General features: G+C 47.0%; 1 pseudogene; it reads left to right on the forward strand.

Annotated features, from left to right (window-relative positions):
• Window positions 1–220: 220 nt before the first annotated feature.
• Window positions 221–15647, forward strand: LOC125517344 (annotated as a pseudogene).
• Window positions 15648–16431: the final 784 nt, after the last annotated feature.

Consider the following 16431-nt stretch of genomic DNA (forward strand, 5'->3'; position numbering starts at 1 on the left):
TTCTCTGTGTGTGTCTGGTGAGTTGAGAGAGATCGAGCGACTCTGACAATAAACAGTGATTTAGACATTGCTGGAGTATCACAGCACATCACTTGCAGTACGCGGGGATATTAGACCAGCATTTGCACCACGCACAAGGCAGGCCAGCATACATCACCAAGTCAGCAAGTACATATATAGAACAGGTAAATGCTAACCTGGCAACCAAACCAAGAGTAGCATGGCAATGAGGGTCATCGCCATGAGGGCCATCACCATTATCTTATGGTCATTTCTCCTCGTCCAGATGATGGACACGGCAACAGCTAGCGACAAGGCCACGCTGCTTGCTTTCAAAGCGCAAGCCAGCGATGGCGGCCCGTTGTCCTCCTGGAACAGCAGCGCCGGCTTCTGCGGCTGGGAAGGCATGACATGCAGCCATCGAAGGCCGGCGCGGGTTGTGGCCTGCGTTTTGATTTTTGGTTTGCCATTTTTTTCGGCCCTGAACGAAATGGCCGAATTTCGGTCATTTCAAAAATTACGGCAAAATTTCAGACGAAATTATAAGATCAAATTTTGAATTTTCAAACAAAATTTGGCCGAAATTTGGCCGAAATTCGGCCGAAATTTGACCAAACATTCACAGAAATTTGAAATCAAGCTAAGCAAAAGCATAGCAGCCCAACAACCATCAGGAGTAATCATATAATGTTTAGCAAATTAGCTCTAGGGATTAAAATAAGAGCGTCAGTCCAATATGACCCTCACGCACTTTAGTTCTAAACTTACAGTCCACAACCATCACATCATAGTTCAAAGTTTAAATACTTCAGTACAACCAACTCTAGGAATTTAAAGGATTTCACATAGAAACAGCTCCAAAAGACAACCATCAAAGCATCACACCGAACAGCAAAAGACAACCATCAAAGCATCACAACGTACAACAACTCCAAAAGAAATCCATGAAAGCATGGACGGGGAGGTCTTGTTCCATTGAAAAAGCTCCAGCTTCCATGCTCCAAGCCTCCAACTAGCATCATGCTCCAAGCTCCAGCTAGGTACCATTTAAAAGACAAATACAAGTGATAAGTAGCATTTAGAACAACACTACTACATCATAAGTAGCAACTAGAATAGCACTACTAAGAGATAAGTAGCAATTAGAACAGCACTAGTATGTGAGTGGTAGCAATTGGAACAGCACTAGTAGGTGATAAGTAGCAATTACAACAGCCATACAAGAAGATAAGTAGAAATTACAACAGTACTACACGATAATTGACAAGTAGCAATTAGAACATCAGTATTGATCATTACACAGTGAGCATACACATTAGAGCACCAGAATAAGAAAGCAATGTACATCAAGCTATTTAAAGATCAACCGCTTCAAACATATGCATCAAGCTAGATTTTTCAAAGTAATCATCATGAAGAAGAAACACCGAAAAGAAGAGACTTACCAAATCTACGAGTAGAGGCTGTTGACTTCCTTGGTCTTCTTCCTAACAAGTCAGATCTACGAGTCTCCAAATTGCCAATGCTTGCTTGTGTCTCCTTTTCAACTTGTACTTGTGTCTCTTCTTCCACTTGCATTTGTGTTTCTTGCTGATCTTGTTGATCATCCTCATCATCCTCACTCACCCCATCATCATCCTCACTCTCATTATCAACATATTCATTCTCGTTGTCGTCATCCTCACTGTCAGTTTCGACATACTCATTCTCCTCATCATGATTCCTCTTTCTTTTCTTCTTATTAGCCTTTGTACCAACATAAGAATCCTTCCTGCTTGAGTTGAGGCGCCTTATTTTCTCAAAAACAGCACTGGCCGCATCGGCTCCATCCAAAATTGGATCCTCTTCATCCTCATTCAGCCACTCCATTATTGGATTTGTCTCATCGAACATTGTTGTATCTATCAGCAGTGCACTTGGATCAACCTCTTTATCTATATCTCTCTCTTTCTCTTGATCTTCTTCAGCTCGTATCTTCAAGGTTTGAATAGTAAACCAAGTAAATTATATGACATGCAAGGACAATACAAGGTACAAAGTAAATTCGAGTTGGTTTATACCTTTAGGTTGTAGCGGACAGAAACTAGCTTGTGGAGCTTGTCATATAAAAGGCGATTTCTTGGCTTTGTGTGCACCAAAGCAAAGGCGCTCCAGTTCCTCTCACACCCACTAGATGAGACACATTGTGAGCAAATTCTCATTGCGCACTTCTGCAATGCAGGAACATCCCCTCCAAATTGAAACCACCACTGGGCTGCAAGATATCACCAATGAAATTTTCAGAATTACACAAAACAAAAGGAAATGGAAATTCTAAAACCAAAAGACCACGACTTACTTGGCTCCATTCTCGCCGCAGCTTCTTGTGCTAATCTGGTCCCAAACCTTCCTTGGCACTCCCTAAACTTACTAACTTCATCAATGGCTGAAAGAGCACTCTTTGGATCTAATATCTTCGCTATCGCATCTGTTAGTGCAGTAGCATAATTTGTATGGTTGCAAAGGTTGAGGCTATAATGTGTATATGGATCAAGGACGGCAGCTGCAACCATAAACGTATCTTCTTCCATTGCATCTATCCTCTTGCACACCTTGCGCATGAAACTAAGGTACAACCTTGATGTAGGGCCTAGATGTGCTTCCATCCGTTGTATAGCGAGCATCATACTTTTTTTGAAGCCAGAAAGAGTGCATTGTTTCTGCGTATCAGCATACCTCATGGCCTTATAAAGTGGCCTTAACGAACCTAGTACCCACTCTAGTGCATTCCACCAAACATTACTAGACAAACATTCTTCAGAAAACACGTATCCAGGCTCATAGCTCCACTGACACTCCTTCCAATCCTGAGAAACCATCCACTCCCTAAATTTATCTTTCTTCAAATGGTAACTCTCAAGGAACATGAAGACAGTCCCAAACCGGGTGGCATTTGGTCTAATTAGTTCACCACCTATGTTCTTCTTCATGTTATCATGTAGATTATTGTGCTTATGCAAGAACCTACAGATTGTCTTGGCACTCTTGACTATCAATCAACCTCAGGAAACTTGGCTATATCTTTTAACATAAGATTGACGGTGTGAGCAGCACACGGTTGCCAAACAATATGAGAGTACTTTGGTTCTTCTATAAGGGTTTTGCAAGCTTTTTTATAATTGGACCCATTATCGGTTACGATTTGAACTATATGTTCATGGCCTATCTCTTCTACAACCTTCTCAATCTGTCTATAGATAAAGTCTGCAAAATTATGTAAGATGCATATACCTAGTTAGAAAAAAGCAAGTATTTTAAGAACATAAAACAATTCTAGGACAGATCCAAGTATTCAAGAAGCATGTATTGTAAGAACATATGTAAAATGCATATATACCTACTTAGAACAAAGCATTAGGAACATAAAACAATTCTAGGACAGATCCAAGTATTCAAGAAAAGTATTGTAAGAACATATGTATATACCTAACTAGAACAAAGCAAATATTTTCATGAACATAAGACAATTCTAGGACAAATCCAAGTATTCAAGAAGAAAGTAAAACGCGAAGAAGAGGAGGAAGTAACCTGAATTCTGAGTCTGACCGGATGCATCAATAGTATTAAGGAAGAACATTCGTGTATTGCAATACACCATGAAGTTTATGAGACACATTCCTGTTGGACCAGTCCAAGAGTCACACATAAGAGTCACACCAAAGTTTTTCCAATCTTGTTTGAATTTCTGAAGAAACGAAGTTGCTTCATCATAGTTTGCATCCAAATATTTTCCATCAATCTCCTTCGCGGTTGGTATAGGAGTAGGTCCTAATTGTTGAGTGATCTTCAAAGCAGCTCGGAAGTATGGACAGTCAGCTTTACGTCCAGCAATATCATTGGCATGAAAAAACTTGGACCAAGCTAGGCCAAGTGCATCTCTCGAATTAGGATCCAAAGCACTACTGATCTTGGGCTGCATAGATACTTTGTTGCTGCATAATTGCTTGTCAAAATATGCGGTGATACTCTTTTTGCCAACAGCAACTCGCACATCACCCACACTCCCCTTGCCAATCCTCCTATCAACTCTGCGGGAGACATTCGGGTCACGCAATGCCTCTCGAATATTCATCTGAATTTCTTCTTCATCATCATCTATTATGTTAATCACCCTTCCTTGTTGATACAGCCCTTCCATAATATTTCTTTCAATTCTCAGCCTGCTATTTTGTTTCTCTCTTTTCTTCCTCTTCGATTCATCCCGGCACTCTCTCATTGCATCTCTCACATTTCTTGGCACATTTGGGCAGCTCCTCACGTTACCTACAATAAGTTAGAGCTCTATAAGAACCCCATGCAATCTCACAGCTCATATCATGTTAGTATGTTACCTTTTCAAGAGCTTTGGGAACCACTTGCACCTGCATCATGGTTGCCGCTGCCACTCCTATTTGCAGTTCCATCACCTGAAAATCAAGTGACAAAAGGACATTGGTCAGTTATGAAGAGTAGGTAACTAAGGAAGCAACCCTCGCTTACTTGGGTGTCCTCATATTAATAATAAACAAAAAACAGTACAGCCCAATGCTCTAGTTCAGATACCAAGGAATAAGTAATTTATATACAACTCGATGCTCTAGTTTGACAAACAGACAAGTCACAAACTATAATCTGTTCTTGAGAAAGATACAATGATGCTTACTTCTAGAACCACCACTTAATGGTACCACTGACCATTGAAATTAATCATCGGTCAACATCTACTTTTCTGTGCAAATAACTCAAGTGTGAAGTCTGATAGAAATTAGCACAAGAGGCAGCCTTTACAGGAAATCGACGGCATGGCGCAGCTCAAAAACATTAGAGCACAGAAGGCCTACCGTGCAAATAAGAAGTTCCAACAACATCATTAACATAATAATCCGATCAATAATATCATTAACATAACAATCCGATCGACAACACATTATTACGTACAATTGCATATTCTCAACAACACAGTTTACGGGGGAGTCACTCGCAACATCCATCATACATAACAACTCAAGTTCAGCAGCAATTCATGGGCAAGCGCAGCTGAACCCAAGGCCTGTTCGGGTAACACGCGCGGAAGGAAACATAACAGCAGCTAGTGCGGTGTGCTTCTGCCTCGGCCAGCAGCAATTTTATCCAAGTCAGTGGCTTCAAGGAGCAGTCCCCTTGTCCATGGAACAATTATATATTTTAGGATGTTCATAACAAAGTTTGTAACCAACTTTCTGTTGGACCAAAAGAAATATTACCAGATCTAGAGCATCCTTGGTGACTACAAGATGCATGTATAATTCAGATTAATAATGCCACTACTGTGTTCTTTTCTTACCCCGGTATGATATATGCATTTGCCAAGCCATTTACCAGGGACCTATCCTAAATCTAAAGCAGCACAAGTAGACACAGATTATAACCAAGAAACAAATCCACATCGATCTGAAATTGCTGAAGAACTGAAACAGCATACACGTACTTGGACGAGACAAATTGCTGAAGACTGAAACTGCATACACGTACTGAAACTGCATCAAGAACATATGTACCTTCCCAGTCAAGCGGACGCCCTCCATGCTGCTGCCGCTGCTCCGTGCTACTGCCTCCGTTGAACTGGTCGGCTTGCGCTCCATCAGCTCCGTTGCCGCAGCCGCCAAGCACCATGCTGCAGTCTTGGAGAAGCAAAGGACAGGAAGTGGATGGGCTGGAGGCGAAGAGATGTGGAGGACGGCCAGAGAAGCGCCACAGGAAGAGGGACAGGGAACGAGTGATTCTAGGGTTAGGCCGTTTGGATTTCGTGGTTTTGTCTCAGCGGAAGCTAACTAGAAGGCTCTCGAAGCCGGGCCAGGCAAAAAAAAATTCAAACTGGGCCGAATTATTCGGCCGATAGGCCCATATATCGGGCCCTAGCGAGACGGCCGAAATTCGGCCGAAAATCATTTTTTTCGGCCGAAAATCAAAACGCAGGTTGTGGCGCTGAGATTGAATGGCACAGGTCTCGCTGGAACACTCTCCCCGGCCATCGGGAATCTCACGTTCTTGCGGACCCTCAACCTGGGCTTCAACTGGCTCCACAGGGAGATTCCGGCATGCCTCCGCCGCCTCCGCCGCCTTTAGAGGCTCAACTTGAGAGATAACACATTCTCTGGCACATTACCGGTAAACCTGAGTTCCTGTGTCAGCATGACCAAAATGACACTGCGCGACAACAAGCTTGGTGGGCGCATCCCCGCTGAGCTCGGTGAGAAGCTCACGTCCCTGGTAGCCATCTCACTGAGAAACAACAGCTTAACAGGGCCCATCCCAGCGTCATTGGCCAATCTGTCCCATGTACAGTACCTTGATCTCAGCACTAACCAACTTGTGGGCTCAATCCCATCAGGGCTCGGACTCGTCAAGAGCATGTCTTATCTTGATCTTGCTGAAAACCTCCTCACTGGTATGGTTCCACCTTCTCTCTACAACATGTCATCGCTGGAATACTTTTATGTAGGTGCAAATATGCTATACGGAAGCATTCCGAATGATATTGGAAGCAAGTTTCCCAAGTTGAAAATTCTTATCTTGAGTATTAATCACTTCACAGGAACCATCCCTTCCTCAATATCAAACATATCTTCCCTCACTGATCTTCACCTCAAGTACAATAGATTTAGTGGGCATGTGCCCTCCACATTGGGGAAGCTAAGAGCTCTCCAAGTACTGAACTTTGGTTACAATAAGCTTGAAGCAGATCCCTATAAGGGATGGGAATTCATCACTTGTTTGGTAAACTGCAGCCAACTACAGCAATTGGCACTCCACTCCAATTCTTTTGGAGGACAACGACCAGGTTCAATTGTGAACCTCTCAACGACTCTCCAGCAGTTATACTTAATGGACAATAGGGTCTCTGGGGTTATTCCTGCAGACATCGGAAACCTGGTTGGTCTTGAAACACTTGCAATAGCAAATACTTCCATGTACGGAGTGATTCCAGAGAGCATTGGCAAGCTAGAGAACTTGGTTGTGCTAGGCTTGTACAACAATACCTTGTCTGGCCTCATACCGCCTTCGCTAGGAAATCTTTCGCAGTTGAGTGTGTTAGACTGTATATACGTAGCCTCTGTATATCTGTATTTGTAACATTGTATTGGACCCTTCGGGTACCTCTATATAATGAGATAGCCACACCCCAGGTTAGGGGTGTCGAGCAGTTCCCAAATCACGTGTTTTACATGGTATTAGTTTAGGTTATGATGTCTTCCGCTGCCGCCTCCACCGCCGCCGTCGCACCGATCCTGGCCCCTCCCGCCGCTGCCGCGGGGCCGGCTCTCGCTCCTGCCTCGCCGTTCCTTGCCTCGCAGCCTCTCGCGATGGCCCATGGCGTCTCGTCGTCGCCTCGCTCCCCGATCGGATCGGGAGACCGCGGCGCTACCCCGATCGTCGCTCCCTCTGGTTCTGCTCCCGTGATCCATGGTGGGCCGCCGCCGCCCTCGTCCTGGCCTGCGCCGCCCCTGCAACAACCCTACGGCGCCCCGCCACCGCATGGCTACTATGCGCCGCCGCCGCAACCCTACTCGGCGCCCGCGCCGCCCGCAGCTTCGACTGCGGCGGACCACGATGCCCTCGCGGCACCCTACGGCGCTCCCGCGACCCACTACAGTGCTCCCGGGGCGGTGTTCCCTGGCTCCTACCCGCCCTACTCGGTGTATCCCGTGCACCCTGGGGCGGGCTCGTCGATGGGGCTGTATGCATCACCGCATGCCCATGTTGATTCGGCCGCGGTGCCTGCGCCGTTCTACTTCTCGCATCTGCTGCCGGTGAAGCTAGCGCCGGACAACTACCTGTCCTGGCGTGCCCAGGTGCTCCCTCTTCTGCGGAGTCGCTATTTGGAGGGCTACGTTGACGGATCCACCCCGTGTCCGCCCCCTCATCACCCGGCGTACCACACCTGGGTGGCTCAGGATCAGGCCATCCTCTCCGCAATCCAGTCCTCGCTCACCCCGAGCGTCTCGTCCCTGGTCATCTTCGCCGCTACGTCCCGGGAGGCGTGGGCGGCTCTTCACACCAGTTTTGCCTCGCAATCTCGGGCGCGTGCTCACTCTATACGCACCGAGCTGGCGAGACGAAGCTGGGTGACCTCAGCATCACCGACTACTTCAACAAGATGCGGGGTCTCGCCGACACGTTGGCCTCAGTTGGCCAGTCGCTGCAGGATGAGGAGTTCAACACCTTTGTGCTTAATGGGCTTGATGATGATTATGACAATCTCATTGAGAACGTTCATGGCCGTGATGACCCGCTTCCACCTCGTGAGCTCTATGCACGTCTACTTGGCCGTGAGCAGCGCATTAAGGCGCGCCGGGCCTCCCCCAGTTTCACCTCTGCCAATGCTGCAACTCGTGGCAAGCCCCCACGGTCGTCATCTTCTGGAGGCAGACCGGCGCTGCCTTCCCAACCGGCCTCGCGGGGCAATGCTCCGACCATCACAGGTGGCAACCGGCCGGTGGCGTGCTGTTCTTCTTGTGGTGCTCAACAGGCCTGCCAGTTGTGTGGTCTTGAGCGCCACATTGCCTCTCGCTGCCATCGCCGCTACAAGCAAGATTTTCTGGGCCTCGGCAACAACGGCAAAGGGAATGACAAGCAAGCCGCCGCTGCAGTGACGAGTCATGATCATGGCCGTACTCCGTCTTACTCCGTTGATCCTGCATGGTTCATGGACACTGGAGCTACCAACCACCTCACCGGTGAGATGGGCAAGCTCTCCACTCAGGAGCCATATCGTGGTCATGATCAGGTGCACACCGCCAATGGAGCAGGTATGCGCATCTCCCATGTTGGTCAGGCCTCTCTTCTTGCACACATTTTTCGCACTTTGCATCTCTCTAATGTCCTTCGTGTTCCTTCTGCTAAGCGTAGTTTGTTGTCAATTCCTCAACTTACTCATGATAATAACGTCCTTGCTGAGTTTCACCCTTTTCGTTTCTTTATCAAGGATCGGGACACGAGGGCCGTTCTACTTAGCGGTCGTCTTCGCCATGGCCTGTATGCACTTGATGCGCCGCGCCCACCTTCCATGCCGTCCTCCCCTCAGGTGTTCAGTGGTGTTCGTGTGTCGCCTACGCACTGGCATGCGTGCCTTGGTCACCCGGCGGCTCCTATAGTTCGACATGTTTTGCATCGTCATGATCTTCCAGTTGTGTCCAATAAAACTGCTGAAACTATTTGTGATGCCTGTCAGTAGGGCAAGAGTCATCAACTTGCTTTTTCAGAGTCTACTTGTGTTGTGAAACATCCTCTTGAGCTTGTGTTTTCTGATGTGTGGGGCCATGCCCAGACATCTGTTAGTGGTCACAATTATTATGTCAGTTTCATTGATGCTTATAGCCGTTTTACCTGGTTATATCTTATTAAACGTAAGTCTAATGTGTTCGATGTCTTCATTCAGTTTCAAGCACACGTTGAGCGTCTTCTTAAGCAGAAAATCATCCATGTCCAATCCGACTGGGGGGGTGAATACCACAACCTCAACTCGTTTTTTAACAAACTTGGGATTTCGCACCGTGTGTCATGTCCTCATACACATCAGCAGAATGGTACTGCCGAGCGTAAGCATCGCCATCTTGTTGAAACTGGTCTAACCTTGCTTGCTCATGCCTCCGTCCCGTTTCGGTTCTGGAGTGATGCCTTCTCCACAGCTTGTTTCCTCATCAACAGGCTTCCCTCGCAACTTCTGAAAATGCAAACCCCTCTTGAACTTCTGCTTAACGAGATTCCAGACTACACTTTTCTTAAAGTGTTCGGCTGTGCATGTTGGCCTCACCTACGTACTTACAACAAATGTAAGCTACAGTTTCGGTCTAAGAAGTGCGTTTTTCTCGGGTATAGTTCTCTTCACAAAGGGTACAAATGCTTGAATGTCCTACCAACCGCGTCTACATCTCTCGTGACGTAGTGTTTGATGAAAATGTGTTCCCTTTCCGTGCACTTTCCACTAACCCTACCACTTCTACACCACCGGTGCCTGTGTCCACACCTACGCCTGGTCAATTTGTGGATGTTGCGTATGCCCCTTCGTTGCTTCCTAATCATGCTGCAGGTATTGGACGCGGTGCCCAGCTCGAACTCCTTGATGAACAGGTCACCGATGAGCAGACTAGTCGGGACGTGCATGTGCCATGCATGACGGGCGGCACCCGCCAACCCGTCACCGTCTCGCCTGCATCGCGGGCGCCGGATCATCCTGGCTCCACGCTGGCCTAACGGGCGTTGGGCTCGCCAGCGCCAGCTTCGCCTGGCCCGCAGGCCTCGCCAGCGCCTGCTTCGCCCGGCGCGCAGGCCTCGCCAGCGCCAACCTCGTGTGGCTTGCCTGGGCCACTGGCGGGTCTCTCGCCTGGGCCGGCTGCTGCTGGAGCCAGCCCGGAGGCCCTGTCCCCTGCTCCGGCCCGGTTCGCCTCGGCGCTTGGGTCGCCGACCAGCCCTGCCTCGGTCACTGGCGAGCCTGACTCATCCGACTCGGTGCTGGCCTCGTCATCGTCCTCTACTGCACCAACTTTGCCAGCTGAGCCTGCTGTTACTCTTCGTCCTCGCACACGAAGCCAGTCTGGTGTTTTTTGTCCCAAGAAGAGGACAGATGGCACGGTTGCGTGGCTTGCTGCGTGCATGGCTCACACTGCTGGCGATCCCACTGCAGAGCCTCGTCACTTTCAGGCTGCGCTGAGTATTCCTCATTGGCGTGCTGCAATGGAACAAGAGTTTCAGGCCCTACAACAGAATGATACTTGGCGTCTTGTTCCTCCAGTGTCTGGTGTCAACGTCATTGATTCCAAGTGGGTTTTCAAAGTCAAGAGACATGCTGATGGCTCCATTGAACGCTACAAGGCACGGTTAGTTGCCAAGGGCTTCAAACAGAGGTATGGTCTTGATTATGAAGACACTTTCAGTCCTGTCATCAAGCCTACTACCATTCGATTACTACTGTCTCTTGCGGTTACTCACGGATGGTTCCTTCGTCAACTTGATGTGCAGAACGCCTTTCTGCATGGCATTCTGGAGGAGGAAGTTTATATGCGTCAGCCGCCTGGTTTTGTTGATCCGACACGACCTCATCATCTCTGTCGTCTGGTTAAGGCACTGTATGGACTCAAACAGGCTCCTCGTGCATGGCATGCTCGCCTTGGATCTGTCCTTCGGGCTCTTGGGTTTACTCCCTCCACTGCTGATACGTCACTGTTTCTCCTCCAGCGCCCTGAGGTTACGATGTATCTTTTGGTTTATGTTGATGATATCATTCTCATCAGTTCCTCTGCTGCTACTGCTGATCGCCTTGTGATTGCTCTCCATGATGATTTTGCTATGAAGGACTTGGGTGCTCTTACTTTTTCCTTGGTCTTGAGGTTTCGCGGTCCTCTGCTGGTTTGACTCTCACTCAGAAAAAGTACGCCTTGGATTTGTTGCGTCGTGCTGGAATGCTCTCATGCAAACATATTAGCACTCCGATGTCTGCCACTGATCGGTTGTCTGCTCTTGACGGTGACCCTCTCTCGTCTGATGATGCTACTGAGTATCGCAGTATTGTTGGTGGTCTGCAATACCTTACTATTACCAGGCATGATATCTCCTATGCAGTCAACCGTGTCTGTCAGTTCTTGCATGCACCGAGGACGTCTCACTGGACAGCTGTGAAGCGTATTTTGCGCTATGTCAGTCTTAGTGCCTCCTATGGTTTGCTTCTTCAGTCTGCACCGTCGTATGAGCTCTCAGCTTTCTCTGATGCAGATTGGGCTGGTAGTCCAGATGACAGGCGATCCACGGGGGGCTATGCGGTGTTTCTGGGTCCTAACTTGATCGCCTGGAATGCTCGCAAGCAAGCAACTATGTCTCGCAGCAGTACGGAGGCTGAGTACAAAGCTGTTGCTGATGCAACTGCTGAGATCATATGGGTACAGTCACTGTTGAGAGAGTTGCGTGTTCCTCAAGCTCGTCCTCCGGTCCTGTGGTGTGACAACATTGGTGCGACATACCTTTCCTCTAACCGGTGTTTCATGCTAGGACAAAACACATTGAGGTGGATTATCACTTTGTTCGGGAACGTGTTGCACAGAAACTACTCTGTATCAAGTTCATCTCGTCAAAGGATCAACTTGCTGACATCTTCACGAAGCCTCTTCCACAACCACAGTTTGTAGGCTGTAGGCGCAATCTTAACTTGCTTTGTACTTCAGGACATAGTTAAGATTGAGGGAGGGTGTTAGACTGTATATACGTAGCCTCTGTATATCTGTATTTGTAACATTGTATTGGACCCCTTGGGTACCTCTATATAATGAGATAGCCACACCCCAGGTTAGGGGTGTCGAGCAGTTCCCAAATCACGTGTTTTACAGAGTGTACTTGGTGCATCCGATGGCAACTTGGAGGGCCCAATTCCGGCAAGCCTTGGGGAGCTGAAAAAACTTACTGTACTTGATTTTTCAAGTCATTACTATCTTAACGGTTCAATACCTAGAGAGATTTTCAAATTACCCAGCCTTTCTTGGTATTTGGACTTGTCGTACAATTCACTTTCTGGGCCACTTCCTAACGAACTTGGTAGCTTGGCAAATATTAATAAACTGGTCCTATCAGGAAACCGGTTGTCTGGCAAGATACCTGACAGTATTCAGAATTGCGTAGTGTTGGAATGGTTATCATTAGACAACAGTTTGTTTGAGGGGAGCATACCTCGATCATTGACAGATATAAAGGGGCTCCGCCTATTGAACCTGACCATGAATAAGTTCTCTGGTAATATTCCTGATGCCCTTGGCAATATTGGAAACTTGCAGGATCTCGACAAAGGGTGTTTTTATTATTGACTCATAACGTAGCATCAAGCGATACAAATGTAATGAGCACCCACCCGGCCTCTGCATAACCAGGATGCACACAGCCAACACTATGCACACACACAAAAATCACATTGGCAGAAGCAAAGTCATGTAAGACCGAAGCTATGCCTAGGCAAAGAAAAAGAAAAAAAAACCCAAGCGGTCGAAAAAGCGATCGGTGATGTACAACAACGACCATAGACACAATCATCTTTTGACAACATAAGGACTACTAGAAGGTTTCTCCAGAAGCAACACCTTCAAGAAGGAAACGACGCATATACGCCGTCGTTGCCAGATCCACCACTGAAGGTTAGATCGTGGGTTTTCACCCTGGAGATCAAGCCCGAGCAAACTCCAAGCAATGCCTTCAAAAAGGTAACGATGCAAAAACACCGTCATTGCCAGTTATAACCATGTAAGGTCAGACCTAGGATCTTCATCCCAGAGCTCAAGACCGTGTACTTGAGAAGCACCACCCTATCGAAAGTCATCCTATGTTATCTTCTCCACTTTCCATGATTCCGACAGCTTGACGAGGGAGGAAGGTCACATGCACATTCAAATCCCGAGTTTGGGACGATCTTGCGTACCCGTGCCGTCCTCACAAGTGGCAGTGGATGACCGATCTGCATGAGACAACATCACTACATGCCGCCACTACCAACGTCATCATAGCATGTAGCAGCAGAGTACACCGGGTGGAGGACACGGTCGTGGTCAACCTCACTGGATCTGAAGGCCCATACCAGATCGGGACGTGATGGCCGTGGCAACTACGGCCTCTGCATTCCTGCCGGCAGCGTGGGCGTCGGTTGCCGCATCTGATGCATAGCCACCGCCACATCTTGGATTCCTTCTGACTGAAGAGGCGCCTTGGAGAAGCGCTAGCCTGGCTCAGAGAGCGGGCTCTCCAGATCGAGGGACATGGTGGCGTCCCGCCTCCCTTCACTTTCCTCCATGGCCTGGCCGGGGCGCCTGCTGCATGCCGATGCCGCCAGGGATTGGGAAGGTACTCTGCTGCATCTGCCCAGCCATGAACACTGCCACTCCTGCTCAATTGCCTTCCTAGTTGGGTCAAGTCGTCACCAGCACATCGCCAAAGGCCGCCGAACAGCAACACAAACGAAGCCCCGCCGCCGCCGTCGGCCGTGCGGGCAAGCCCGGCGGCGGCGAGGGAAGGAAGCTCGAGAAGAGGGCTGCCTGAAAAGGAGGATCTGCTCGCCGCCCGTGTCGCCTAGGCGGACGACGCGGAGGCAGTTACAAGTATCAAACTTGCAGGATCTATACCTAGCGGACAATAACTTGTCAGGGTCAATCCCATTAGTTCTATAGAATTTGATATCATTGTCCGAACTGGATATATCCTTCAATAATTTGCAAGGTGAGGTGCCAAATGAAGGTGTTTTTAGAAACATCAGTTACTTATCGGTTGCTGGAAATATCAATTTGTGTGGTGGTACACCTGAACTTCATTTGGCTCCATGCTCCACAAGTCCCATAAGCAAGAACAAAAGAAAGATGCCAAAGTCTCTTGTAATCTCTCTAGCGGCAGTTGGACCAATCGTGTTCTCTCTTCCAGTTATTCTTCTTGTTTGGATTGTTTGGAAGAACCTCAAAAAAAGCCACAAGACATTAGCACAAAAATCAATTGATGATGACCATTACAAGAGAATCCCCTATCATGCATTACTTAGAGGAACTAACGAGTTTGCAGAAGCCAACTTGCTTGGGAGAGGAAGTTATGGTTCAGTTTATAATTGTGTTTTGGACACTGAAGAAAGAACATTTGCTGTCAAGGTGTTCAATCTTGGTCAGTCCAGGTATTCCAAGAGTTTTGAGGCTGAGTGTGAGGCCATGAGAAGGATACGACATCGTTGTCTCATCAAGATCATTACATCCTGTTCAAGCATCAACCACCAAGGTCAAGAGTTCAAGGCATTGGTTTTTGAGTTCATGCCCAATGGTAACTTGGATAGTTGGCTTCATCCAAGATGTCAAGAACCCACTATAGACAACACGCTCAGGCTTGTCAAGAGGCTTGATATTGTTGTCGATATTGTGGACGCAGTAGAATATCTGCACAACTACTGTCAACCATTGGTAATACATTGTGATCTTAAGCCAAGCAACATTCTTCTTGCTGAAGATATGAGCGCACGAGTTGGAGACTTTGGCATTACAAAGATCCTTCAAGAAAACACAAGAGAAGCGCTGCAAATTTCATATAGCTCAACTGGAATTAGAGGTTCCATAGGCTATGTTGCTCCAGGTGTGTGAAACTCTTCTAATTTTATATTTTACTTTTCACTCGAATATGGCATGCTAACCACAAGACTATGCATAATTGCAGAGTACGGAGAAGGCTCTATGATCTCAACAGCTGGTGATATTTATAGTCTTGGCATATTGCTGCTTGAGATGTTTACCGGAATGAGCCCAACAGAAGGCACGTTCAGAGATTCATTGGATTTGGATAAGTTTGTCGAGGATGCACTTCCCGATAGAACCTTTGAAATAGCTGACCCAACAATGTGGCTGCACGGCGGACAACATGATAACACTGCAAGTATTGGAATCCAGGAGTGCTTGGTCTCGGTCTTCAGGCTTGGCATATCCTGCTCAAAGCAACAACCTCTAGACCGAGCGCTGACGAGAGATGCAGTCGCGGAGATGCATGCAATCAGAGATGCGTACCTGAAATTTACGGGGGAGCATGGAGCAGAAAGAGAAGTCTCGACTCAAGAAATTCAGAACATCGTTGAATGAACAAGCAGGTACAAGACATGATCCGTCATAATAATAAAATTATGTATCATTTCAATTAGTAATTGTTCTCAAGGCTATGTTGCTCTACAATTGTATTATACTAGATGATACCCCGCGCGTTGCTGCGGAAACTTGTGCTGCTATAAGGAGGGGGTTTATCGAGTAAAAAGAAGTGAGACCATTAAAGGGGTGTATAAATAAATGTATGTTTGTTTGAACCTTTGATAGAATTATATGAGGAGTCAGAAAAATTACTATAAGGTTTTAGGGCATTGGTTCGTCGTATTAAAATTAATTAACAACTAATATCATTCTGGCCTTTATGGTCATTCCTTATGTAAGATCCAAATAGAGTGTTTAAAAAGAAGATAAAAAAGAGTTGGGCACCACTTTAATGGACTCTAATGATTACAAAATGGCAACCAATGGACTCTCTTTATCTGATAATGTTCATGGTCGAATAAACGGGCAAGATAAACCAAGTCATGAACGGCTTATTGATTTGAGACGACCAATCCATATATTCCCGAAACCAATCAATAGTAACTTGCTCGCAGGAAACAATCCATAGATCTATTGTCTTCAGTATTGGACAACACATGTAGGTAAACAACCTAACATGATACTCGAATCAGAAAAAAGTGACGGGCCTTTTTTCACCTAGGAAGTATTCTAGCATGGTACATGATACTTACCAAATTAACTTGTTCGCAACTGATTTTGACGCAAATATAAGAGAACAATGGCATATTTTCAACACAATAATTAGTACAAAAAGCTGCAAAACAAATGTTTCCGTGATGTG

This window comes from Triticum urartu, chromosome 6 (assembly GCF_003073215.2).
Source record: "Triticum urartu cultivar G1812 chromosome 6, Tu2.1, whole genome shotgun sequence".
NCBI lineage: Eukaryota > Viridiplantae > Streptophyta > Magnoliopsida > Poales > Poaceae > Triticum > Triticum urartu.